Source organism: Calidris pugnax, unplaced genomic scaffold, assembly GCF_001431845.1.
Source record: "Calidris pugnax isolate Ruff unplaced genomic scaffold, ASM143184v1 scaffold216, whole genome shotgun sequence".
Lineage (NCBI taxonomy): Eukaryota > Metazoa > Chordata > Aves > Charadriiformes > Scolopacidae > Calidris > Calidris pugnax.
This window is the reverse complement of record NW_015090954.1, coordinates 1,172,897-1,200,217: the sequence shown is the minus strand read 5'-3', so window position 1 is coordinate 1,200,217 and position 27,321 is coordinate 1,172,897. Positions and strand designations below refer to the sequence as shown.

The window sequence follows — 27,321 nt, the reverse complement described above, 5'->3', positions numbered from 1 at the left end:
CCCCCCACCGCCGGACCCCCCGCCCCTCGTCCCGCCGGCCGGGATGCGGCAGCGTGCGGGTCTGTCTGCTGCACCGGGGGTGCCCCGCGGGCCGTGCGGGGTCGCCGGTGGCCGCACGGCGAGCGGAGGAGGAGGAGAAGGGGTGGCCCGCCGGGGCTCGGAGGTGCGGTGACCGCGGTTCCTTTGCGGGGATTGGGGGGGACGGGGGGGGTCTCCGGTCCCGGGAGAAGGTGCCGGGCGGCCCCTCGCCCCGCAGAGGGACGGCGGAACCGCCCCGTCCAGGCGAGAAGACGGAGCGGGGTGTGGAGGGGGGGTCCCTCACCGCCGCCTCCGCTCTGGCATCTGGCTGGGGTGGGGGTCCCCGGAGGAGCAGACACCCCCCCCTTCATCCTCCCCCTCCCTCCCCGCAGCCTGCGGCACCGTCCCACCCTGTGGGGCCGTCTGCGGGATTCCCCCGGGGAGGCGGGTGTGGGTGAAGGCGGACACCGTGCTGGGGTGACTGCTCCCCGGTGGTGATGATGGTGGTGGTCTTCTCCTCCGGGCTCCGCGGAGTTGGTGGGTAGTTTGGGAGAAGGCGGCGTGCTGCAGCAGGGCGTGATGGATACCCTGCCCGCAGGGAAAAGAGGCTTTGGAGCAGAGATGCCAAAATGTCACCGTGTGCAGCCTCCATGGTGGGTTTTTGGACGTTTGGAGAGACCCAGGGTCTTTTTGGCATGTCTAGAAAACCTAGGTGGTACCAAAAAGGAAAAAAAAAGAAAAGAAAAAAAAAAAGGATCAGCTGTCATTTAAAGCTTGTGGGTTGTGAGATGGGATTTCCGAGCTGACATCTGAGGTTGGTCCATAGTTGTCTTGATCCCTCTGGGTGAGTACTTAAGAAATAAATGGCCAGGAGTAAGAGTACTGGTCCTGCAGGTCATGTAGTCTTTGTGTGGGCATGAAGACGCCTGGGACAGAGCAGGGACTTCAGGCGACATCCTCCCCATTGCAGATGAGATGGGTATGGTGAGGGAAAGCAGAGGTTGTGGCTCTGTACTCAGATTTCTGTCTGTTTTGTGTTGGGCACAAGGAAGGAGGGTTGTTTTTTTTTTTAAAACCTTTCAGTTTTGTACAATGGGCTGTTGTGCTTGGACTTGGGAAAGATGGTTTCCAGAGGAGTTACTGCAGAAAGGGTTACGAGAGGCTGCTCGGTGTGACTGCTCTCAGCTTTTGAATTTCAAGATCCAGTTTGGACATCACCGTGGACCTCTCTCTTTTTTTAAGTCATTTCACTGCTCTCAGGTGTGATCTGAGGGGGAGGAGGCTCTTTCTCAAAATAAAGATGGGCAAGACCTTAGGGGAAGTCTTTTCTGCATTTATCCATAGGTAAGTTTCAGTGTACTGTACAGGAGGAGAACCTGCTTTGGAGGCTTGACACAGGAGAGGGAAAATTTACATCAGCTGAGGATCTGTCAAGTACTGGGAGCTATGACAACAGCTCCCTACTACCTCCCCTTATTTATTTGTATTCCTTCCTCTCCTCCTCAACTTTCATTGCTGGCTCTCACGTGGCATGCTTCAATCTTGGCTTATGCTCACTCTGGGTGGAAAACCAGTGATGCTGAAAAACATGCTAAACCCACGTGTATCAACAGGGATGATATCCAGTGCTATTTCTTCCTTGGTGGTGGATGTCAGCTTGTCTCAGAATATGTAGGACTACTGGGCAAAACTCTGTGGTTTTTTGGTGCTTACTAACCTGATTCAGCACATACAATAAAGACCATGATGACCTTTTTTTTTTTTTCCTGGTTGATGAGACATCAGAGGAGAGAAGAAGCTAGTGGGGAACCGTATCTTAATTCCTCAGCCATGCAGTCACATCTGCTGAGTTACAGAACCTTTTGCTGGGTCTGTAATTGGAGACATATCTTGACTGAATTGAGAGTTCAGTAGCAGCAGAAGAATTTGCAATTGCATCATAGCTGTCTTTTTTTTTTAATATTGTATCTTAATTTTCTTTGACAGCTTTGATCATGATGAAAAACTTTCCTTTTTTTTTTCCCCTTTGTTCAGTCTTTCCTGCCTCTTCGTTCACTGGCAGGAGTCTAGATGCACTTTGCAGTTTTGAAGGATTTTTTAAATTGGAAAACATTTCCATAATTGTTACTTCATCAGATAGTATGTCGAACTGATTAGCCTACTTTCTAGTGCTCTCATTTGTCTTCTTAATAGTTTCTGCAGATGATACACCAGCATTGAAGAAGCATGTTTTTCCAGTTATGTTCAGGACCTATTGTGAATATCACTTTGACTGGGATTTCATTGTGGAATTTTCACTCATCACGGAACTAGGCCCTCAAGATATGCAATGCTTCTCTAATGGAAAACAGCTACAGTGCTTAAAAGAAACATTTTTTTTTTAAATCCACTAATGCTGTCCTCCTTGTACTGGTTGAAGTTACAGCAAAAGACTAACTTTTTAAGTTGGCGACTCTTCAAGAGTAAGAGCTATCTTCAAGATTATTTTTCCCCATTGTTGTTTCCTGAAAATAAAGGTAGAACAAAGACAAATTCTGTAGTGTTGATGCCAGAAGGCTTTGTGAACCTTTCTATTCTCACTCTCCTGGTTTATGCCAAGCAAATGTGTGATACATGGTCAGATCTCTACTAGTTCTTGCATGAGGATGCTGAAATGGGCTGTACCACCTCATTCTGGGAGTTTGAGACCAGAGTGGTTACTTCTTAGGAAGTGAGAGCACCCCTGCTTATGATGGTTTAAGTCTTGAAGCCTTTGTTTGGTTAGTAGTCCATCTGTCCCAGTTTGGATTCCCATGTGAATTAACCAGGTTCAGTTTTGATCTGTCAGCTTTCTTGGCAGTTCTGGAAACTTGCTGCGTGGTGTCTGTTGTGGCTCTGACTGGGGTCTGCAACGCTCTGTGCTTTAAATTTCCCATCTGTGGAGGAAATCCATGCTCTTCAGATAACCTGGCTTGATGTTACATTGAGTTCTCCAAACTTAGCCCTGTGCTCTTGCTCTTCCAGGCTATATTTTATTTCTTTTCAGATTTTTCTTTCTCTTCTTTTTTTTTCTTTTTTTTTTTCTTTTCATCTGGTCACAGACAGAAAGGACTGGGTGCAAACACTGATCTGCAAACCCCGTTCTCTGAAGATCAGCCAGAGCTCTTGGGGTTTTTAATAGGTAGATGTTTGGATGGGGCATAAACACAAAACTAACGATGAACATGTTTATTGCTGCTGACGTGCAAAATTGGTGCTGTAGCTTGCTTACATAACCTCTCTTACCTATTTAGGCATTGTTTGCTGGGTTTGTATATCCAGGGTGAAACTTAGCTTTTCAGTGGTGCTTTTCAGAAATGCTTGCTTGGCAGCAGCTGAGAAAGCAGTAGTGAGTGGCATTGTTGTTCACCATGCATGTCCTGATTTGGAAAATCTCATGCTTTTGTTAAAATCATGCTACCGTCGATGACTGTTGGATGGGATGAACAAAGGCTGAAAAAGGGAGGCTGCAGAATCAGTAGCTTAGGCTGAGTCGTCGTTAGCTGGGCTGTTAGATGTGGGGCCAACATGTTCACCCGTTTCCTCCTTGTTTGGAAAACCTGCTCCATTGGTAGCCTGTACCCTGTGCATGGTCCAAACAGCTCTGAGCAGCCTGTCTGTGTTGTCAACAGCCAGACCTCCTTACAGTCAGCAACTGCCTGAATCACCTGTAAGGGTGATGGGGGCAATTCCACGCATTTGTGGGGGTTGGAGGGGAGCGTCGTTCATGGGGTGATCCTTGTTGTGCTGCCTTCCTTCTCTGATAAGCGAGTGCATCACAGTCTGTCCATCCTCTTGAAATACAAGGCAACTTTCCTTACGCAGGTGGGTTTCTGTGTTTTGTTTCAAAAGGGTCAAACTTTCGCTAGTGCAGGGTGCAGGACAAGCCGTGACGGCGCCGTGGTGGGTCTTGTGCAGCTGACCTCCTCCTGGGTTACAGTGAAAATCATTCGGGAGTCACTGAGGACATAATAAGTCAGCAAGAGATGGCTGCAGGCAAGAGAGAGGGACAGAATGGGCTTATACGTATATGACAGTGTTTTGATCCACTTTTCTGAAGGATTCATGCTGCATTATTCTCATATCTTAACCAGAACGAGAATTAGCTTCAAGGCAGCTCCACGTGCACAAATGTGCTAATCATTGATTTACCGTGTCCTCTAGGGATCTGAGGACCAGCATAAATGTAACGGCATGCTGTTCATTGCCAGCTAACAGAATTGTATCTGCCAGATAGAGGCTTGAAGGTACTCGTGGGCTTGGACATCCTTTGCATTTGGAGTAAGGTTTCTGCTTTTCTTATGTTAAAGGTGTTGCTTTTTCATGTGACAATACAGGGTGGTTACATACAGCATACATCCTCTGCTCATTTAAGCCAGTTGTTTAAATAGCCTTGACCATGCACCTCTCCTTTGATTTTTATTTTCTCTTTGTTGTGCGCTGGCAAGTAGAGGGCTGGTTCTTTGCTCAGAAGAGCTATTGTATGGAGGAGCAACATTTAAGAGTTAATGGCTCTTGTTATTGATGACAAAAGAGGGTTTGCAGAATTCACGGCAAATGCCTGCCTGACTGTATTAATGGCCCCAAGTCCACTATTACAGCCTCAGAAGGTGGAACTGATTTTAAAATGGAACTCTGCACAAGTGCAGAATTGAACCTCCTTCCTAAGCCTCTCTGAGGACAGGTGCTGTATACCATGCTCTAAGAAATGTGTCCGAATCTCGTGCCTGGTGTCCCCAGCGTGGTCTCATCCAAGTGGACCTGAGTGCCTGCTTAGGGTTTGTCACAGCTTGTGGGTTTCTAGAGAAGTGGCAGGTTGGACCCTCTTTGAAGAGCTGTCCTGTTCAGTGGCTCAAATGGGAGGGTGAGATTTCAGTGTGGATTTTTGTAGATGTTTATTCTGCTGCTTTTTACCGCTTTGCTGAGGCACCAGTGAATTCAGAAATCCTGCTTCACCATCCATCAGTTTAAATCAATCAAAAGGAGAGGAGGAGGAGAAAAAAAATCCAACTTTGATGGAAACACACATACTGCAAAAGGCAGTTGTATCACATTTATATTCTGCTGCATGCTTCTGTCACCCACGCTTGTAAAATACTCACTGACAACAAAATGAAGTATGTTTAATTTCCACGTATACAATAATTTATTGTATTTGCTGAGTAATTACTGCTAGCTCTTCTATGGTAACTTATTTTTCTACTTATTCCAGCCCTTCTTCCATTCCTTGTGCATGGAGGGGGGTGTTTAATAACGCATGAACTGAAGAGAAACACGGTTTGTATTAGCTATTTGTTTTCAAATTGGCTGAGATATCTAGCAGGAAACTTCAAAAATATAATTCCATAAAATGCAGCTGGGCTTTTTGGGGCATCCCATGAGGGCCATTTAGAAGAGAAAGGATGGAAGAATGGAGAGTCGTCGTAAAAGCGTGCCTGTTCTTCCCTAAAACACCTAAATCACACTCCTTTGTGCTCGAAAACCTGCTTGTAACACCAGTACACTCCTTCCTGCCTCTTGGAGTGGACTTGGCCCTGCTGGTAAAACGCTGTGCCGGTTCAGCAGGACCTCAGCAGACCCAAGAACAAGCAGGGCACAAACAGCATACAAAATGCCGAGCTGTGGGATGGCAGCTCACAAATGTGGGATTTGTGGGGCTGCAAAGTGCCCCCAAAATGTCATTTGTTTCTTTGTAAGGATGCTGCCCGCTGGCTGCTCTGAGCACGACCGTGCTCCTGATGAAAAGGTGCCCTCAGGAGGTCTCTCTCCACTCACCTTGCTGGGAACACCGTCCACAGAGGAGGGGAAATACACGTGTGTGTTGAACAGGAGTGTTGGCAGATCTTTTTGGTGTGACTCAGAGATGTGTCAGGGATCTCAAAACCTTTGTTAGGTTGCAGAACCATTGGCTGTAATCTGCCAGGCTGAAAGTGGAACAGATTTCTAAGAACTGAGAGTGAAAGACCAATGGGCAGTCTTTGCAACTGGGGTATTCAGAGATCTGAGTTACTGGTAGAAAGGGGTGCACCTTAAGAAACATGTGGTGATTGATAGTTATGTTTCTTAAGAGCAGGACCAGGTCAGTCAGAAGACACCAGTCTCCAGCGCTACACTTCTAACACTGGGCTCAGTCCAGGGAATTTCAGGTCTCCTCAGTGCAAATGTGAGCCACAAACTGATAAAGGTTTCACATCCTTGCATCACTCAAGACAAATTAATCTTGGTTATCCTGAGAATACAGTGACTGTTACTTGGAAAGGCATGAGGAGATGTAACACAATTTGTCAGTCATGAGAGCCATTAGGAGCGGGTCATGTCTTTCAGCAAATGAAATACCAGAAAAATAAAATACCGTTCAAGAAATACCCAGCTTCCTGCAGCTCTCCTTGTGGCCCTGCTGTTTGCTGGCTGGATGGGGCCAAACTCCAAACACAGATACCGTTTGCGGAGATGAAGTGGTGTCCTGGCCATGCAGTTGGCTTTCTGTGCCAATGAGCATCAGAGAAGGGCAGCCCTTGGTAGCAGCCAGTGGTATTGGGAAAAGCAGAGGTGGGCCAGGGGCTGTAGGAACCACACTGCTGCTGCGAGGCTGCCAAAAAATGCAAGAGGAAAATCATGGGTAGACAATCATTTCAGGCACAGCAGTGAATGGAGAGAGGCCGTTGGTTATGCGGGGCTGTCACGCAGAATACATCTCCTTCTGCTCTCATGCATGCCCTTCTGCATGAAGCCAGTGACCCAAGCTTCTGAGAAACAACTGGGAAATTTTCGGATATGTTAGGTTAGATAAGAACCGAGGCACCCGAAGGGAAGGAAAACGAGAGGTTTGGTGATACTCAACTTGAGCTTTATGCCAAAGCTGTAACGGCAATGCAGAGATAGCACAGGGCCACATTAATCCATCCTGCCACCCATCCTCCAGGAGATGGACTTCACATAAGCAAAGGGACACCTGGCCCTCCCACAGGCTGCCACCCAGCTCAGATCACTTGGGGGATGCTGGAGCCGGACTGCCAACGACTTGCATCAGCCAACGGGGTTATGCAAAGCAGCAGCAGAATGTAACTAATTAACAGGTGTTCGGCCAGAAAAGCGGTGTCTGTGCTGCAAGGAGTGATCTTTAAAGAGGAGCTGCTCAAGGACTAGATGTCAGTCACTCACTTGTGTGAAAGTGGGGGAAATCTCGACTATAACTGGCTGGGCTGTGACTTTGTTTTTCTTATGCAGGCAGTTTCCATAGCAAAATAAAATTCTGGAACATACAGATTTCTGCCAAAAATTACTCAGTTCTGAAAAGTTTTGGCCCAAAACATTGAGCAGAAATTATGCATACAGATTTTTGTAATTTTTTTTTCTCTAGAGCTGTTTTTTGGAGGATTTGGTTTATGTTTACTTAAAATTGCAAACATAAAATGATCCACCATTTTGAGTTGCAGTAGGGTTCTTTTTTGTTTTCTTTGTTTATTTCCAGTGTGAGGGTTTATCTTTTTTTCTGTGTTGCATTAGTGTCGTGAGTTTGTCAGAGAAAAATCATTCTTTTGACTTCAGTATCTAGAGTAAGAGAAGGGATGTGGAGCTTGAAATACAAAAAAAAGGGATTAAGGATCCAGTAGAGGTCCCCTATGTCTACTAATTCTGGTTTTGTACGTGTCTGTGTTCATTGATTGGATTCTTTGAGAGTTTTTCTTGAGGTTGTGGTTCCCTGGTGGAAAGAGGAGGTAATGTAGGAGAGGAGGGAACCGGGAAGGAAATTGTTTTGGGTTGACCAAAGCCATAAGCTGTTTTTCTTGCGGTACCATTTCAGATAGAATGAAATACTTATTTTGATTTGTACCACTGTTTTTTCTCTTTGTGGTGTGCAGCTCCTTTTTGTAAAATTTTGAAAATTTTTTGAAAAATCTCCTGTTTGTTCAATTTTGAAACTACCCGCTGGAGTTGTTGGCAGAAAGTGGGTCCCCGAGCCCCTGCCCTGCTCTTTGCTGTGGGTTCAGCAGTGCCCTTCAGCAAAGGGAAGGCATGCAGCTGGTGTTCAGCAGAGTAGCAGTGGTGAGAACTGGATGGATTCCATTTATTTAGCATTGCCTGTGATTCCCCAGGAAGTGACTGCATTTGTCCCTAGAGAAAAAGGACCACCAAAGGTGGATTTTCCTGCCACTGTTACAGATGTTGCCACTGTTATGGGTTTTCCAACCTGTAACCATCTTGTTGCCCAAGCATGACATCAGACCTCATTTCTGATCACCACAAGGGTCATGAACAGGCTATTTTCATGAAGAAATATGAATGCCAGGCTAAACAAAGAGTAACAGTAAGAGGCCCTAGCTGGAATGGCAAAAAATGAGTAAATATCATTGACCTTGTTGTGCTCCTGCTGGCTTTGTTCTCTAAATTGGAATATATAGGTCAAGGAAATGGTAAATAAACCTGCTGACATTTTTTCAATACTGATAGCTCTGCATTTCCTGGCACGACAGTCTGTATTTTCCAGTACATAATGATCTGCAATTAATCTGCAGTCATTTATCCAATCAAATGCTCCTGTCTTTGGAGTCAGAACCAGTAGGTGCTCCAAGGGAAGACAAAGCTCTTACAAGATCCACCAATCCATTTCGAGAAGGAGCCATCCTGTAATGTCCTTCAGCCCAGCAGCCCTATAAACATTCTTTCAGTGCTGAAAAAAAAATTAATTACTCTCAGATAACTAATGTTACTTGAAAATAACTAATATTGATAGTATTAATTAAGAGTTGACATAAACTGTATTCCCTCTCAGGTTGGACAAAGTTAACTTAAGGAGGGATTTTAGTACCATTCCTGGTGAACTGGAGTTAGGACAGAAGCTGGACTATGTTGTTCCTCCAGCACATGACTTTGAAATTTGTGTATTTATATTACTCGACCCATGTCCAGGATGCCATCAATGCGCAGATCATCATTACGCTACCTTACACTGTTCAACCAGGCTGTGAGAGATAACTTGCTTTGAAAATGATTGTGTTGCTCATCCCCACGCTCTGGGCAGTAGGTGAAGACATTTGTCCACGAATGTCGGTGCCCTCTGAGGACAGCACTTTCTCTTTGGTCTCTGGCTGATGCAGCTTTGTACAGACAAATTGACAGCCGAAGGGGAGAATATGCCTCTTTCCTTAGGAGACTATGACAGTGATGATGACACCCAGTGACACCCAGAAACTGAAGTTTTCTGCTATGGGCTTTGGTTCAGCATTACCAGGAAGGAATTTCTTACCAAATACAGAATTTCATGTTTTTAAAGTATTTTTTGATACTAGAAATAGCTACTTGACCTGTGTTTGAGGACAGACTGGGGTGGTTTTTTGCAATTCTTCATTTGATTACCAGAACTCATCTTGCCTAACATACAGCCCTGTCTTCCTTGGTCATTTCTTCTTGGGAAACTACCATTTTCGTAACACTTTCTTAAATCATTAATGTTGCCATCCTTTTATAATGGTAAGACTTCAATTGACTTAAGCAGAATTCCTTCCCTGCCTTTGTTTATACGGTAGAGGCAGTTTCTGCTGCTGTCAGAGACTTGGTCTGATGGATGTATCTCACTATCCTTAAAAATGACTTAATCTGGTCTGAAGTTATTCATGGGTTTCTTGGCTGAATAACTCAGTGAAATGGCTTCACAGATCTAAAATGCATGCACCAGAGAGCAGATGTTTGGTTGCATTACTCTTTGTACCAGGCAGGAAAATATACTTGTAAATGTGAGCAACGTGAGTTCCCAAGACAGGAGGACTTCAAAAATGGTAATTGTTCAAAGAAGAGAATGATTTGTTGAGTAGGGGATACTTTTCATTATTCTTTTGATATGTATTTGTCTGGCTCCTAAATTCCTGCTGAGACCATGCTGATTCCTGATTCCAAGATGTTTGCCCTGGTATAGAGGGCTAGAAAAAACAGCTGTTCAGCTTTAAATCCCATTACACAGGTCTCATACAAAATTTTACCATGGAGTGCATGGAGAGCACATTTTCTATTTGTGATGATGTCATGTAGAATACTTTTTAAAAATTTCCTGTTATTGTGGAACAATAGAGAGCAATCCTTTTAAAACTGCCATTCCTCTTCCTTGTTAGTCAAGGTAGGGATAGATAGCCATAGCAAGAAACTGAGTATGCCTGCTTGTATAATTGTAGAATTTCATTTAGCTCAGTGATCTTCAGCAAAAGCCAGCCAATGATGCAGCTAATAAAAATAAATAAATAAATAAAGAAGGAAAAAGGGAAAGTATTACAAAGCATTCAACAAGGGAAATAGGAAGGCAGGAATAAAATTTACACTGTTTTGTGAGGAGAGGTGAATGAGTCAGGCAGTAACTGTGATGTTAATCAGAACAGAGAGAGTGCAGTGAGCATTTCAAGTAAAGCTCTTATCAAGCCACAGGATGGAAAAGCACATTTTGAGATTTTTTGCAGTCTGCACCTTAGTGAAGAGGTTGTGTCAATACCTAAATGAGTTTTGATTGGCAGTGAAAGGCTCCCTGGGCAGAGATAAAGAGGGGTGATAGAAGGTCAGGGCACCCGAGTCCTTCTAGACCTCAGGCTGGTGAGTTTTCTTTATGTGGTGCTTTTCCCTTGTCAGCTCCTCCATCCTCTTGTAATAGAAAAAGCCATGTTTTCTCCTCTCTCAGTGCCCATTGCCCTGAAGGCAGATGTGTGAGGTGTCCATCTCAGGACTCCAACCAGGATGTTCACCTCCTTCATCCTCCTCAGCAACATTTCATGTATTTTAACTGCAAGCTTTTTCCGCTTTATTTGACTACTTTGGTGTGACTGTGAGTCACACAACTCTTATGGGGGTTGCTTGCTTGTATGTATTCAGTGGAAGAACCTCCAACAGCCTGGCTGGAAAGTCCTTTTCAAGTTTGTTCCCAGCTTGGCTCCTGGAGTCGTCTGGTGTTCTCTGACCTTGCTTGGGTGTCCAGTCTTGCCCTTCCTTAATGTACTGGTCTTCTGAGTCCTTATTTTCTTTTGTCTCTTAAAGTTTTGATTTCATCTACCTGGGATGACGGCATAAAGAGGAAACGGGGACTTCCTCAGAAACTTCATTATGTCAGGAAAGTGAGATTACTTCCAAGTATTAGTTAAGGCATTCTTGGTAGCAATTGCAATTTCGAGTTTGTTTTAAGCCCTAACAGCCTCAGTGAGATACTCAAAGTTTTGGTCAAATCATGAGTCATTCAAGAGTGGTACTTTTAAAAATTATTTGCTTTTAAGCCCTCAAACAATTCTTCTGCTGGAAGGTTTTGCTGATGGGCTGTGGAGCGCAGGAGGTAGTGGCAATATTCCAGTTCAGGTGAGTTGACAGATGGGAGATAGAAACTAATTTTCAGAACTTCTCTCTCCCTCTGCATTAGCACAGCACAAGCAGTTCGTGCCCCATTTTATCAGTTTGCTGTAAACACCAGCAGAACAGTTGAGCAGTGACAGCTTGCAAGAAAAAAGTGCTGAGGTGCTGGGAGGGTGTTAGCAGCTACCCTGAAAGTTGTGCAGAACTTCACATTTAAAGGATGCACAGTGTACCTGTGTGTATGGTGAACACGAGTTACCACCACAGGTACGGCTGGACTTTCAGCGGGAGGGCAGAAGCCGGGTGGTAGGATACAAAGTGAAGGTGGAGAAGGAAGAGAATGAAATGGTAGTGGTTCTTCTTTGTAGGGCTGCAAATATATTAGGGGCCTGGAGCATCTCCCTTATGAGGAGAGGCTGAGGGACTTAGGTCTTTTTAGTCTAGAGAAGAGAAGGCTAAGGGGGGGATCTGATCAATGCCTATAAATACTTAAAGGGAGGGTGTCAGGAGGATGGAGCTGGTCTTTTTTTCAGTGGTGATCAGGGATAGAACAAAAGGAAATGGGCACAAACTTGAATATACAAAGTTCCACGTAAATATGGGGAGGAACTTCTTTACTTTGAGGGTGGCAGAGCCATGGAACAGACTGCTTAGGGAGGTGGTGGAGTCTCCTTCTCTGGAGACATTCAAAACCCATCTGGACAAGTTCCTGTGCAACCTGCTCTGGGTGGACCTGCTTTGGCAGGGGGATTGGCCTAGATGATCTCCAGAGGTCCCTTCCAACCCCATGTGATTCTGTGAGTGTCAGCTGTGGATGACAAGTGTTAGGGGAACGAGGCTTGGTCTCTGTTGCCGTCCTGTTTTCTTTATACCTTCCAGGCTGAGCAGAAGATGGGGTTTCCCCACTTAGTCCTGGGGTCTGTACTCATGCATATGTGACCACAGAATGTCACGTCTCTAAACTGCTCTTGGTTTGACCTCCTGTGCAAACAGGCAGGGAGCTTCAGTCGCTGGTCTTTTAAGCACTGCAATGTATGTCTTGCCTTGGGAACATCCTCTAAAAAGGCATCCAAGCTTTACAGGTATCTTCCAGAGGAGCACATGTCTCTTTCTGTCTCTTTCTGTCTATACACGAAGCAACGGTTGCTGGTACTGACCTGCTGGCAATAGCCTGGTTTGTTGCAGCCAGTGGAGTTTTACAGGTTTATAACAGAGGATGGCACCTGCCATGTGGAAGGTGAAATACAACCCTGCGCAGGTAGCCCAAGTTTTACGTACTGCACAGCATTAGGTGGATTGAGTGGGGTGAAATCAAACCAAATAGAAAAATGATTGAATTTTTCTTCTCATTTCTGGTTTGCTTGGGTTAAGCAGTGATTAATGAGGGCACTCAAATTCTTTCTAATCTCTGTATTACTTAAAAATCATTCCTTTATTCGAAAACTTCATTCTGTTAATGGAGTCTCAACTCCCATCTTGGCCATTGTTACAGTCCTGAAAATGAAACAGAAACAAAAACTAAATTGCAAACAATTCTGTGGGTATCCATGTTTCAAGAATAATGCTAGATCTTTTGATGTCAACTCATTGACATTTTGGAGAAGCTATGCTGCGAGAGACCGCCTTTCCCCTTACTCTTGTGGTGTTTTGAATAGAATTTGATAGATCTTTGATTCTCTTGAACATAATGGCAAAGCTTCTACTGATTCAGTGGGATCAAGGCTTGACCTGGTATTTGCAAATGCTGTAGCCCCCTCCCGAATTTAAGCTTTTTCAAGCTTAACATAAAGATGACTAATGTCTAAAATAATTAATTAAATAAATATATGATCTCTCCTTAATTTCAACAGTTTTCCAGGGGGCAGTTTCACAGTACAGTCCTTGTGGTTGTCTCTAAGCACTTAACGCTGTGCATGCTGACATGCATGGTGAACACCAATTTATTAAGGTACTTCTCTGCCAGCCAAACGTGTATCCGGCTGTTTGGAGTCAGCCCTCAGTATATGCTTGTGATTTTGTTTTTTTTTTTCTGTCACCTTCCACTCTGCTTTGCCAGCCTTGTCTCCCAGTTTCACAACATAACAAACAAATCAAAAGAGCTTCTCGTGACGCAAAAAACCCCAACAACTTCTTCTGGGAAGTTGTTTTCTTGCAGAGAGCACCTGGGAAGGTCAACCATAACGTAGTCTTTCCCAGCTAGAAGAAGCCTGGGCCTTGAGATGGAGGGCTGCAAGTGGTATTTTTTGGCTAGATGGAGATATAAAGGGAGAGACCGGATGAAAGAGTTAAAATGCTCTCAACAAAAGCAGCGGGTGTGTAACTGGGGGGGATTTGGCTGAGGAATGGTGTTTCTAGCATGCCTTTGACCATAGGACAGGCTTCTATAACCCTCAAAGTTTCACATAATACAAAGAAAATTAGCCTAGAAATGAAAAGGACTTAATTAAAATGTTAGTCTCACTTTGCTACCCACTTATTACTATCATAGCATAGCTGAGTTTTCTAATGAGATATGCCAATTATAGATGTTTCCTTTCTCAAAACTGCAGGGGAAAAAAAAAGATTTTTAAGGTCAATTCCTTTGTCTTTTTTTTTTTTTTTAAAAACTATACTCCTTTTTAGCATGGTGTTGAAAAATAGGTCTTGAGGGAAGGACTATTACCATGGTCAAAATGAAAAAAAAAAAAAGAAACAGCTAACTTTAGTATTCTTTTAATGCATGTTTTTTTAAATTAAACACATTAAAATAAAATGTTGTTCCCTTCTGAGCATGATGGAAAGGAACAAATGGTAAGAATTTGAAATTTAGAAAAAAAAAAAAGCGGTATTGTGTGAAATTTGATCATGTGCCATACGGTTTACTCTGATAGGAACACAGCCTTGTGCTAGAGAAAATCTGAGTAGCAGATTTCCTTTTTTATCACAAGGCAGTTACATTAGTGGGCATGATTGTCATGCTGCTCTTCACATGGACACATGCTTCACGTGAGAGTATTAACCAGTGCCAGCTAAATTGCTTCTCCTCTCAAAAGCCTGTGGTCTTGGGATAAAAGGTGGGAGAATCTCACCACTTGGGGTTTTTTACCACCTTGTTGTTTTCTGCTGCCAGTCAAGATCTCACCTTCTACAACCACAACCACCACCCGCCCGGCTGGATGAGGGGGTCCATGCTCTGCTGACACTTGGCATCTGTTTAATCTGTTTGGGAGCTTGTGGAGAAGAGCAGAATTTAGCCCTTCGCGTTCTCTAGTGGATTTCGCCTGCCTGTGCCGTGGGATTTGTTGCATCTCTGCTACATCCTCATCCCTGAACCCTCTTGCTGCTCATAGAATCATAGAATTGTCTAGGTTGGAAGGGACCTTAAAGATCATCTAGTCCAACCATCAACCTAACTCTGACAAAAAAATAAATAAGGAAATAAAAATTACTAAACCATATTCCTGAGGACCATGTCAACCTGTCTTTTGAACACCTCCAGGGATGGTGCCTCAGCCACTTCCCTGGGCAGCCTATTCCAATGCTGGATAACCCTTTCCGTGAAGAAATGTTGCCTAATATCCAATCTAAACCTCCCCTGGCACAACTTGAGGCCATTTCCCCTTGTCCTGTCTCCTGTTACTTGGGAGACGAGACTGATCCTCGCTTCTCTACACCCCCCCTTCAGGTAGTTATAGAGCGTGATAAGGTCTCCCCTCAGCCTCCTCTTCTCCAGAGTGAACAACCCTGGCTCCCTCAACCTCTCCTCATAAGACTTACTCTCCAGACCCCTCACCAGCTTCGTTGTCCTTCTCTGAATCCACTCCAGCACCTCAGTGTCTTTTTTGTGGTTTTGAGTTTGAGTATCCTTATACCTTCTGCCCTTTTAATTTTGATTTTCCTCTGGAAGGGCATCCCCGTTAATCTTTTCTGTCCTTCTGGCTTCACCAGATAAATTTAGTTGCATTGCCTCTCCTTTTAGAGTGATAGCAAGCTAATGTGCACAACGGATCTCTCTCATGCTGTGAAGCATTTCTATTTCACCCCTGTCGCTATGGGGTGGCTGATAGGAGCCAGGCGAAGCCAAGTCTGGGGGCCCTTTGCTTCCCCAAACCCCAAAAGAGGGAAAGTGGCACCAGCAATGACTGTTTTGGTGGCATTCAGCTATCTCTGTCTTTAAAGTAGCAGTGCTTCTTCACCCTTTCCATCATCCATAAAACATGTCACAGGAAGCATCCTGTAGTCATCTCTGGCCTACAGGAGAGCTGGAGAGGGACTCTTTGTCAGGAAGTGCAGTGACAGAACAAGGGGTAACGGTTTTAAATTGGAAGAGGGGAGATTTAGATTAGATATTAAGAAGAAATTCTTTCCTGTGAGGGTGGTGAGACACTGGCACAGGTTGCCCAGAGGAGTTGTGGATGCCCCATCCCTGGAGGTGTTCAAGGCCAGGCTGGATGGGGCTTTGAGCAACCTGGTCTGGTGGGAGGTGTCCCTGCCCATGGCAGGGGGGTTGGAACTCGATGATCTTTAAGGTCCCTTCCAACTCTAACCATTCCATGATTCTATGATTCCATGATTCCTGCAGCCAGCCAGAAGCTTAGAGATTACTGCTTTTAGAAATGCAGTTTTTCAGAGAGTTCAAGCTTTTCGGTTACAGTTTCTATTAATTTCTGTGTGCTTGGGTAAGCTCAGGATGAAACAAAGAGAAGGACTGAAATACAGAGGGTAGTTTTTACTGTCCTCCCCTCCTTCTCCTTGGTGTTACTGTGTGCTTTTTGTCTGTCACCACTGCCTAAAGTCTCCTGAGAGGCAAAGCCTCCTGTGTCACCCTGGCTTCCAGTGGCTTGCTCAGGTGGAAGTAGTCACTTAATAGCAGAAGGCACAAAATGCAAGAGTGTTCACCCTGCGGTGGTGAATGCTTGGGTGGTATCGGTCCCGTCCCAGAAGGTCCCTCAGACCTGGTTCAGGTGTATGTGCAAGGGCTGAAGTTGCTTGGCTGGTTGGTGTGGAGATGGCCTGCGGTACCTACAGCTGGTTGTTCTGCTTGAAGTGATGTGGTCCTACACAAAGTCACATGAGCTTGGGAACTAGGGCCACTGTAATTAAATTTCCCTGGACAGGCGATCATACTGGTCAAAAGCTGATGGCTGAACTCTACCAGTGACCTGTTTTGAAGCACTGCCATTGGGTTGAGTATCCATAGAGGGTGGTGGTGGGAGCCTTCTCCTGGGAGGTGGGAGAGCCGAGTTGAAACTTCACCTGCCTGACACTGCCTTGAATACAGGCCATTTCAAGTAAAGGCAGCATGCAGTGTGTGGTTTGAGGTGGAAACAGAGCAGCCCCATCTCCAAAACCCTTCCTTACCTCCACCTTCAGCTTCCGTGCACTGTGAGCGTGCCCCTAGGTCCTGATGGCTGTGCTCACCGGCCAGGAGAACACTTAGCTTGAGGACACTGCTCAAAGCAGCCACAGCCCTAGAGCTCTCTAAATGCATCGGCCTGGGCAGTGGAGATGCTTGTCGGAATGGGAGCCCACCAGGCTGTGTCACAGCTCAGCACAAGGCTTGAAATGTCAAAGTCAAGAATTAGACCCCAGAGACTTGCAGAGAGGACGTTTGTCCAAGAGCAGTCACCGAGAGGTGAATTTTGCCAGATGTGCTACCATGATATCAGTAGTCAGCAACAGGGTACAGCAGCCCTGGAAGGTCATCTGAGTGCCATTTCTGGCCAACTTTCTTGTTTGACAGGGATGTTGGATGTTAGAGACCAGCCTTTGGCTTACAATTCAGCACACCTTGGACCATCACAGACCCTTGAATTCTAATCCATCATGCTTGCTTAACTTTAAAATGAATGGTTCCTCCTTTTGGCAAGCTTCATGACTGGCATTGCTTTGCAAGCTAGCAAGTAGAAAAGCAGGTGGTTTGCTGCATCCATGTTGAAAGCCATTGGAAGGAGATGCAGCTAATTTTATTCCTTGGTGAGGACTTGAAATTTTTCCAGTATTTGATGAAGGCCCAAATCTCAGTCAGGAACAAAGCCCTGGCTTCACTGAAGCTCCACTTTAACCAATAGAGGGTACAGCCCTGAGCATCCAAGAGCTGTACCTGGCCACAACAGGTTTGTGAAGAAGAAAAAAAGCAGATGTGGTACTATTTTGGTGAGAGGTAATAAGAAGGTTTGGAAGGAAGGCTTATTGCATAGGGTAAGTTTCTTACTATCCACTTTCTTGTCAGTCTCCAAGGAATAACTGCTGGATTTAATCAGTTCTTTAAATATCTTATTTCTTGCATGAGGTTGTTCATTTGGCTAATTATTTTGGAAGTTGCTGTATTGTCTAAGTAAGACAGAGAAATACAGCGTAGCACTCATTTGTAAGTATATAGGGAATAATCAAATCTTGTATCTGAACATAACCTCACCTTTAAGCGTTGTTTAGAAGTGTGCTTGCCAGAAATTCACAGTGTCTGTTAAAAGCTGTTGCTCCATGTTCAGCCATCTTCTGTAGCACACAGGGTTAAAGGAGTGGTTTGTTGTTTGTTGCTGACTTTGTGGTGTGTTTGTAGAGCCAGTTGGCAAGAGGTGACATAAAATCTTGTGTTGCAATGAGAAATACAAGCATTAACATCAGATGAAGCCTTCTGCTGTGTAAGAAGATAAGCTAGGAAAATCAAATGGAGAGGAAAGCAAGGATTTGATCCTGTCAGATTTAAGGTGATTGAGATTAGACCACTGACTCATGCAGAGTGCTGGGTGATAAGATGCCATCTGGGGCCAGGTTTTTCATGTGGTGTTTCCTTCACTCGGGTGGGTGCCTGAGAGTGGTGGTGTGTGCTCGGGCTATTCTCAGTTTCAATACAAACTCAATTTCTGAGATTCAGTATCTGGGCCTCTGTTCTGTTGTCCTCTTTATTCTTCTAACCATCCATTAGACTCATTAGATCCACTGAACTGCCTTATTCTCTGCTCCATCTGTTTTATACTTTCCACCCCAAAGCTCTCCTGCTGAAATTCATTTTACATTGGCTGGATTGGGGTTGCTTCCTATTCCCAGTAGGGTTGAATTTCATCTCCATAATGTATTCTTCGTGATGCTTGTGATGAAATATATTACATTTTTAAGAGTCCGTAACATGTCATATTAATCTCTTGGTGCCTGGCACAGGTGAACTGCCACTGGCTTCCATGGATATGCTCTGAGTCTTGACTGCATGGATTTATCAAAACCAAACATAAAAATATGTATAAACGGTAGGGTGCTTTTTTACCTGCTGTTATTTCCTTGTATTGTTTTTCTATCTGAAACCTTATTTAAGGAACTGTCTAAGACTATTGTCTTAGTTGCAAAAACATTGAGATGTAAAAGGAGGAGGCTACAAGCTCTGGTGACTTGCGTAGCATAGAGGTAGTGTAGGCTGTGTTTCCCATTCTAGTTGAGTCCAGATAGACCCGTGATATTGTATGGAGATCAGTTAAGCAGAAAACTGCTCTTTGTAGTGCTCCTTCTCTTATTCTTGCTTTGCTTGGTTGAACCGAAAGGAGATCTCAAGGAATGGTAATCTGTATCTGTCTGGGGGAAGGAAGAATAGATGTGGTGTGCTAAGCCCAGAGTGCCACTGATTGATGCATGTGCAGACTAAAAGTATTGGAAGCTGGATTTTCTCCTGCCTGATCATTTTCTTCTGCCCTAGCAAATAGATGTCCATCCCTGACAAAAGATGCAGGTAAAAGCTAACTGCTTCTGCTGGCTGATCTCCTGACAACTTTTCTTTTTTTTTTTGTTGGTGCAACTGCCTTGTCTTATTCTTCCTTCTTGTCCCTCTACTTATTTCTTCCAGAAACTACATACACACAACTCACTTGCTCTGCAGCTAAAGGGAGAATGCTCCGTGCAAGTGTTTTTCAAATGAAAGCTGATGAGTATTCTAGACTATTCAAAAGTGCAAAGTTGGCCTTGCTGATATAAAGATTATTTCTTGTGTAATGGCTTTTTGGAAGATAAATGTTTTGCTTTCTTTAGAAAGCATTCTGTTGTTTAAGAACTGACCATCTGAAGAGCAGTTTCCCTCTGGAGCTGTACTCAGTTTCTTTGGTGGTCTGGGGTTCTTGGCTGGTCTACATCCATGTAATGCAGTAAGGCATCCAGGAAAGGGCATCACGCTGCCTTGGAATGGCACATACACAGCACTTCTTTGTAACATTCTTTCACCTCCAGTAACACCTCCAAGGACTTCCCAAGTTGGATGTTATTTCTGTGTACAGAGGAGAAAAGCAAGCGTATTTTTACTAGGCTTTAATTCATTAGAGAAAGAGCCACATGAGCAGGGAGAGAGACAGGGGAATAGCTGAAGCAAATTTATCTTTGAATTGGAGGTGACATCCATGAAAAATGTTTTGTGCTTTTTTTTGCCCGGCCAGGCTTTGCCTACCAACGTCTTCACAGCATTAATCACAACTAAAAGGTTCTGTGGGAAACCTTTTGCTCTATGTTAAGAAATACTAACGAGGATATGGAGTTAATGTTTTGTCCCTCCTCAGAGGGTTTGCTTGCTGCAGACAGGGAAGGAAGGCTGTCAGCAGAGGTTTTTAACCCTAGAAAGGAAGCAAGCACCTCCTGCTCACAAGATGTTTGTGTTATCACAGAATCACAGAATCATCATGGTTGGAAAGGACCTCTGAGATCACGGAGTCCAACCATACATACACAAAAGACCCCTCTATCTCAGCCACTAAGGCGTGCCACTAAAGCATGCCCTGAAGCGCCACGTCTACACGCTTCTTAAATACCTCCAGGGATGGTGACTCCACCACCTCCCTGGGCCCGCTGTTCCAGTGCCTGACCACCCTCTCAGTAAAGTAATTCTTCCTGATATCTAATCTAAACTTAATCCTAAAATCTAATCTAAATCCCCTGCTGCAACTTCATACCATTTCCTCTGGTCTTTTGATTATTCCCTTGGGAGAAGAGGCCAACACCCACCTCTCTACAACCTCCTTTCCGGTAGTTGTAGAGGGCAATGAGGTCTCCTCTCAGCCTCCTCTTCTCCAAACTAAACATGCCCAGTTCCCTCAGCCTCTCCTCACAGGACCTGTTCTCTAGACCCCTCACCAGCTTGGTAGGTCTCATCTGGACATTATCTTGCTGTTAAGGAGCCATAAGTGTGAGATGGGCAGATGCTAACATTTCCAGTGGCAGAAGGGGCAGCTTGTAAATGACCTGTCTGCTCTTATCTGGGATCTGCGTTAAGAAGAACAACCTTGAGTGCAAATTCAGTGATAAGATTCAGAGAGGGAAGTGTGGTTTCGTACGGTAGTTGCCTGGTGGCACAGCAGGACCAGCAGTCGTGGGACATCTTCGGTCTTGTGGCAGGGGGAATGCTCTTTTCCCCTCCTGGGCAGGGAAGGAAGGAGGGCAGGAAGGGCAGGGGGACCAAAATGTCCATTTTAGGGTTGTGAGGGTGCCTACCTGGGTGAACTCTTCTTAGGTGCAGCGATCCCCAAGGCTCTGTGGAGAAACAAGTTTAATGTTTCGGCACATACAAAAACGGTTGTGCTTTTTGTGCTTACGCCTGGAGCTTGAGTACAATGCAGATCTAACTGCCGCCCTCACCTCACTCTTTAGATCACAAAAAGCCTGTCCTTGCATTCCGCAGCTGGGAGTATGTAATCATCTTTGATGTGACTTCCTAAGAAATCCCAAATTATATTGGGGCCATCCTGATTTAACAGCTAAAGGCCAAATCCCCTGAATGGAGCTCTTGGTATTCTGTTTTTTCTCCAACCAGTTTCCCATTTGCGTATGCAATAATAACAGGGTGGCAAAAAAAAAAAAGCTTTCTTGTTTCTTACTCAAACATCAGTATGTCTGAAAGACTCTGTAAATCAGCTGTGTTTAAAGCCAGGCCTTTCAGATTAAATGATGAGAGCTGAAATCTATTCAGAAACAGTGTTTGTTACAGACTCAGAGCCATGCGGGTGTGCAGGAGCCTGCCGATGGTCTTGGAGGCAGTATTTCATCTGAACAGGGGCAAAGAGTTCTTTGGGGGGTTGTGTTGCTACTCACCATGCTGTCACTTGAGGATGCTCTGGGGCTTCTTGGACAAGCTTTTCTGAAGCACCCAGCCTTGCCCTAACCGTCCTCACGTATCAACTGAGAGTACAATTTGTACGGATGCCATTGAACAAAGAGCTTAAGCCTAGTGCTGTGGAAAATCCTGTATGGAGAAGTATGATCACAATAGGGAGGCATTGTTGCTGTCATATTGGACTGTGTGATTCTTAAGCATTTGTAAGGGAAGACTGAACCAAGCATTCAGACATCATAGTAATGAGTGGAGGTAGAGAAATGTGAAATCCCTGCATGGTAAATGTAATAGCCAGCACAGTATTGTCAGCAGAAAGATCTCTGACAAAAGGTATCCACTCTCAAGTAATAGCATAAAATATTGTTACGTTTGGAGTAGTATTGCATATTGCGATGCTAATGCTATATTAAGTTGAACAAACAACTTCAATACATTCTAACTTCAAACTTTGCGACTGTATCGCTCAACTTAAATGAGCGCATCAAAATAATGTTTGTTTCTTGAGTTACAGCCTTTGTAAATGGCAGAGCTAACAAAACCAAGGAGATTGCTATCACCTTCTGTTTCTTTAAGTGCCTTTTCTTCGAGAGTTAACACTGAGAGACATTTTATTTATATTAATCATCCCTAGCTGTGGCTGAAAATTGAATTTGATTTGAATGAAGAGTTCTTCAGGTCAACCCAAACTCAGTAGTTGTTCAGTCTTAGTCTTACTATTGGGATCAGTCCAGGGGCTCCATGCGCTTGTATTGCAAATCATCTTGCCTTTAATACCACACAAGAGTCCTTTGTGAATAAAGCCACAGTGTTAATCCGTTCCTTGGCTTTTCAAGTAAGTGCTTGTTAGGAGGTGAAGAAGGCAACCCATTGCAATGTGATTCCTGAAGAGGAGACCCCGATTCCCTTGAAGTCAATGAATGGGGTCAAAAGCAAAGCTTCCAGGCTCCTCTGCAGTCCTCATTAGGGCAGCACAGGCATGGTAAGCCTCAATGGGTACAGGTCAGGGAGAGCAGCTGCCTCAGTGGCTGCAGCCCTTATTTTGGCACATTCTACCTTCTCTCCGCAAATCTGCGGCTCCTGCTTACCTGCCTGCTCACACCAGCAGCGCTTACATCAAATCCAAGAGTGGTGCAGTGACCCAAGGGAATGTCGCTTCTTTAACTACAGAGACCTAACTTTGTAGTTGTCTTTTTTTTTTTTTTTTTTTTTTTCAGTCTTGTTAAACATGGCTGAAACTCAGCGTGTTATGTCTTCAGCATCAATGACAGGAAAATTATTGCTATCTCTGTGCCTTGAAGATATGTCGCCCATTTCTCCTTACTCATGGTAGTGCGATTTCATGCATCTTGCTGAGCTGAAAAGAAGCAAGGAGGTTGTCAACATTGTCCCATCTCCAGCTCTGGGAAGAATTTCCTGGGACCAGCAAATAGGGAATGGGAGAAGGTCACTGGGGCGGCAGTGGGGCAGGATGCCAGCCCTCCTGTGCCCACAAGGCCCAGCAGGGAGGATGGCCATGAATAAATGCCCTCAAAATCTAAGGCCAGAGAGTGAGTAGGTCTGGAACTGCTGATTCTTCCCTTTTTACGGGGATCTGACCTGAGCATGAAGAGCTGTGTGGTTTTGCTGATAAAAGTACACTAACATCCCTTGCAAGCAAGTCTTGCCACAGTCAGCTTGATTTTTTCCTTCCCCTCTTCCCCTCAATAACATCCTTTGTAATATCTAAATAAATCTGTGTCAGTCTCAGCTCTGTTTCAAAATCTCTACTGAAGGGAGATCAATGTCAATGTCTTTGTTGGGGGATGCCCAGGGCTGGTCATGGCTGGTTCCAGATGGCTCCAGCCAGCTACAGGGCTCGTGGAGGGACCTTGGAGCCATCTGGAACCAGCCATGACCAGACCAGGCCCTCAGCCATGGCTGCAGCTGCCAAAACCTGTGGAAGGGATGAGAGGATTGAGAGCAGCCCTGAGGAGAAGGCGTTGGGGGTGTTGGTTGATGAGAAGCTGGACAGCAATGTGCGCTGGCAGCCCAGAAAGCCAACCACATCCTGGGCTGCATCAAAAGAAGCATGGCCAGCAGGTCAAGGGAGGTGATTCTACCCCTCTACTCCTCTCTTGTGAGATGCCAGCTGGAGTGCAAAGCCCAGCTCTGGGTCCCCCAATGTAAAAAGGGCATGAACCTGTTGGAACAAGTCCAGAGGAGGGCCACAAAGGCGCCAGCAGGTCAAGGGAGGTGATTCTACCCCTCTACTCCTCTCTTGTGAGATGCCAGCTGGAGTGCAAAGCCCAGCTCTGGGTCCCCCAATGTAAAAAGGGCATGAACCTGTTGGAACAAGTCCAGAGGAGGGCCACAAAGGCGATCAGAGGGCTGGAGCACCTCCCCTATGAAGACAGGCTGAGAGATTTGGGGTTGTTCAGCCTGGAGAAGAGAAGGCTTCAGGAAGACCTTATAGCAGTCTTCTAGTACGTTAAGAGTGTTTCTAAGAAAGATAGAGACAAGCTTTTTAGTAGGGCCCGTAGCGATAGGACAAGGGGTGTTGGTTTTAAACTGAAAGAGAGTAGATTTAGACTAGATATAAGGAAGAAATATTTTATGATGAGGGTGGTCAAATACTGGCATAGGTTGCCCAGAGAGGTGGTATATGCCCTGTCCCTGGAAACATTCAAGGTCAGGTTGGATGGGGCTCTGAGAAACCTGCTCTAGTTGAAGATGTCCCTGCCCATGGCAGAGGAGTTGGACTAGATGACCTTTAAATGTCCCCTCCAATCCAAACAATTCTATGATTCCATGAAGAAAAGGCAAAAATGCTGAAGAAGCAGAGGAGTGAGGAAAAAAGAGCGAGGGACAGGAGGCAGAAGAGCAAGGATGGGAGGTGGCACTGAGCAGCACCCAGGGCTGGAGTAGATCTGCCCTACCACTGATGGAGAGCCCAGAGCAGGGGGACAGAGTGAGTGGGAAGGAAAGGCAGAGAGAAACCGCCATCATCTGATGTGTCTGCAGGAAAGGTGTTGGTGTTGGTTTGTTTGTCTTGGTTTCTCACTACCTGAGTCTATTTTACCTGGCAATAAATCAAATTAATCCTCCCCCCCCAGTCAAGTCTGGTTTGCCCATCACAGTAATTGGTAAGCAATCTCCTTGTCTTTGCCTCCACCCAAAAGCTTTCTCATCTTGCTGATGAGGGCAGTAATTGAGAGGTTGGATGGGAATTTGGCCCTTGGCCAAGGTCAGCCCACCACAGTACTCTGCCAAGGAATCACCTTTAGCTCTCTGCATAAATCGCTCTTTCATTCTTAGGGGATCTGGTAGGATACTATAAAATCAAGCAAAAACCCCGCTGAATCATTCCGCAAGACCCAGAGGATGTGGTTCTCTCCTCAGCACTGTGAGGGAAGTAGAAGTTAGAGCAGATAGTCTCAGTCATCTGCCCTGGCCTTTGAATCCAAAACTTCTGATCAGGAGCTGCCCTGAGGAACGTGCATAAAGGCAGCCCATGTCTTAAGGGTTTGTTGTTACTGATTTATGTGAAACTCTTCTTCAGAAGCGCTTAAGGATTATGCAGATGCTGGGAATGCAGAGGCAAAATATGGTCTCTTTTCCCAAGACGTTCATGATCACAGGCAGCAGTTCCCAAATGACTGTGGTCGTGCAGCCGCTCTCAGGAGAGGGCTGGCCATGTTAACCAGATGTATCTCCATCAGTGAAATCTCCTTTAGCACCCTCCTAACGTCTGGGAGATGACCCTTGTGTAGCCAATTAATGGTGTAGGGAAAAAAAAATTATTCCTTTTTTTTTTCTTTTTTTTTTTTTTAAAGAAAAAGACCCTTTCTTCTAGGTGTTCTTGCAGAAATCTGACTAACACGAAAAATACCCTGAAATCAGAAGAACCTTTTAAGTACATATTTTGCCTTTTTACAGTGCAGGGTTAGACACAAAGCAATCGGCGACTTTTTAAAGACATATTTGCTCAGAGCAATTAATTTTTGCACCCTGCCGGATCTGCCACTGAGGCTATGTCCTGGTTAGAGGGCAAGCTCCGTGCCCTCATCTGTGCTATAGAACAGCAGGCAGGGGCTGTAATGATGGTGTTGGTGGGTGCCCACGGGGGGCCTGCATTAAATAGATCTCCATGCAGGCAGTGATGCATGCCTAAATGCAGGCTCTGCGGTCTCTCCCATTTACCCTCTGGCTGGGTTGCAGCGTGTCCTTTTGCAATGTCACTGATGGGCAGCCTCTCCCAGCTTTGCAGGGGGACGGAGAAGCCGCACGGGATCTTGGTGAGAGGTGTGGGTTTTCCGCCTGTCTGCATATTCACCTACAAGCCTGCTGTCACATTCTCTGTTGCTAGCATGTAACCCACCAAAATACCAAGTTTCACCTTGCACACACACGCAGAAATCCGCTCACAGCCTCCACCAAGGTGTACATTTCCAGAAAAGGAGCAAAGTTTCTTTCTTGATAGTGGATGACAATTATAAATTATTTCAATCCAGAGAGAGGAAGAGACTTCAAGTGGGACTGGGAAAAAGGAGTCCTAGTTATTTCTTTCAATGAGTAAGAAATTATAAGTTTGCATAGATTTAGTCTGGAAGTTTTGGCAGTTACATACATGGATGTGTGCATAGGTATGACAAAGATAAATGCTTGGTATATATGTGTAACCCATCAAGCTAGGCTGATTTCTCTAAGTAAATAATTTAAAATTTTCTTTCTTTTTCCCCTCTTCCTCTTTTAGTATCTAATAAATTAATTTCATACATTTTTCTTGGAATTCGATTTTGAAACCTACACAGAAGGAATCAGGCAGTACCTCTTTGTTCACAGCATGGCCCAAGGAGATCCCAAATCACCTTAGACCTTCCATGTGTTTCAACACCACTGTTGTCAGGAGAGATGAAAGGGGAAGGTTTTACGGCCAGCATCGAAGACAGTTTTGAGTTTGAATTTTCCATTCTATGACTGCTAAACATCTCTCAGCAAACCTCATTTAAACACAATGATAATAGGAGCTTTTTTTTTTTTTTTCACTGGGAGACAAAAAGGAGCAGAACTGCTGTGAATTGCAGTGATGCTGTAAAGGAATAGCAATAGGACATTGCTGTTCTTCTTAAGCGGCTAGAAAATAGTAACCTATTCTTGTCTCAATCACAGCTCAGGTTTCCAGTCCCTTTCATCTCATTACCCTTGCTGAGGAAAAGATAAAGCAATTTCAAATTTCAAAACAGATCCCCTGCTGTGAGGCTGGGGTAATGCCTTCTTAAATCTAAAGCAGAACATGCTTTAAGTGGGTCACTCTTTATCTTCAGACTTTGCTTGCCTTCAAATGCAAAGTCGGGCACCAGTCCCTACCCCTCTGTTGTTAAAAAGGAAGCTTCACTGCATGTGGAGAAGCTTTTGCATCTGTCTGAGAAGGTGGAGGGAGTGGGATGTAAAAACTTTTATTTTAGTTTTATAGTTACGTTTGGAGATAAGCACAGCACATTAAAAGCTCCCTTTGTGTTCATTTTTCAGTCCTTTCAACCACACTGTAATGGAATTGAGAATTTCTATGAAAGTATGGTAAGATGTCTTTCAAAGGTGTTTCAAACATGATTGCTAAATGACAACAGGAAATACAGTTACGGTCAATTGCCATTACAGTTAGATACTCAGTCTTGTAGAGGTTGGTTTTTTTTCCCTGTTGGGAAAGAGTAATGCATAATGCCAGTTTAGGAACAAGCATTATTGTGGTTTCGAGGTGGAAGAAACTGACTATTTTTATTCTGATTGTTAATAGTAATTCGGCGTGTTCTTTTACTAGAGTGTTAGCCTTTCTTCTTTCCATCTCTGTTTCATGCGGAAGAGACATTTCTGGCTTTGAGAAATTCCATGTACATAGTGTGGAAAGCATAGTACGCCCATTGCATTGC

At 44.7% G+C, this 27,321-nt stretch overlaps 1 protein-coding gene across 2 annotated transcripts in view; it reads left to right on the top strand.

Annotated features, from left to right (window-relative positions):
- Positions 1-27,321, top strand: part of PLPPR1 (phospholipid phosphatase related 1) — a 138,766-nt gene that overhangs the window by 539 nt on the left and 110,906 nt on the right. Inside the window, exon 1 of one of the 2 annotated variants that reach the window (XM_014952005.1) lies at positions 64-163. The exons of the other annotated variant lie outside the window; for it this stretch is intronic. The gene's annotated coding sequence lies outside the window, so the exon portion shown is untranslated. Of the gene's footprint in view, positions 1-63; positions 164-27,321 lie in introns of those variants that run through there. 2 annotated transcript variants of the gene reach the window in all.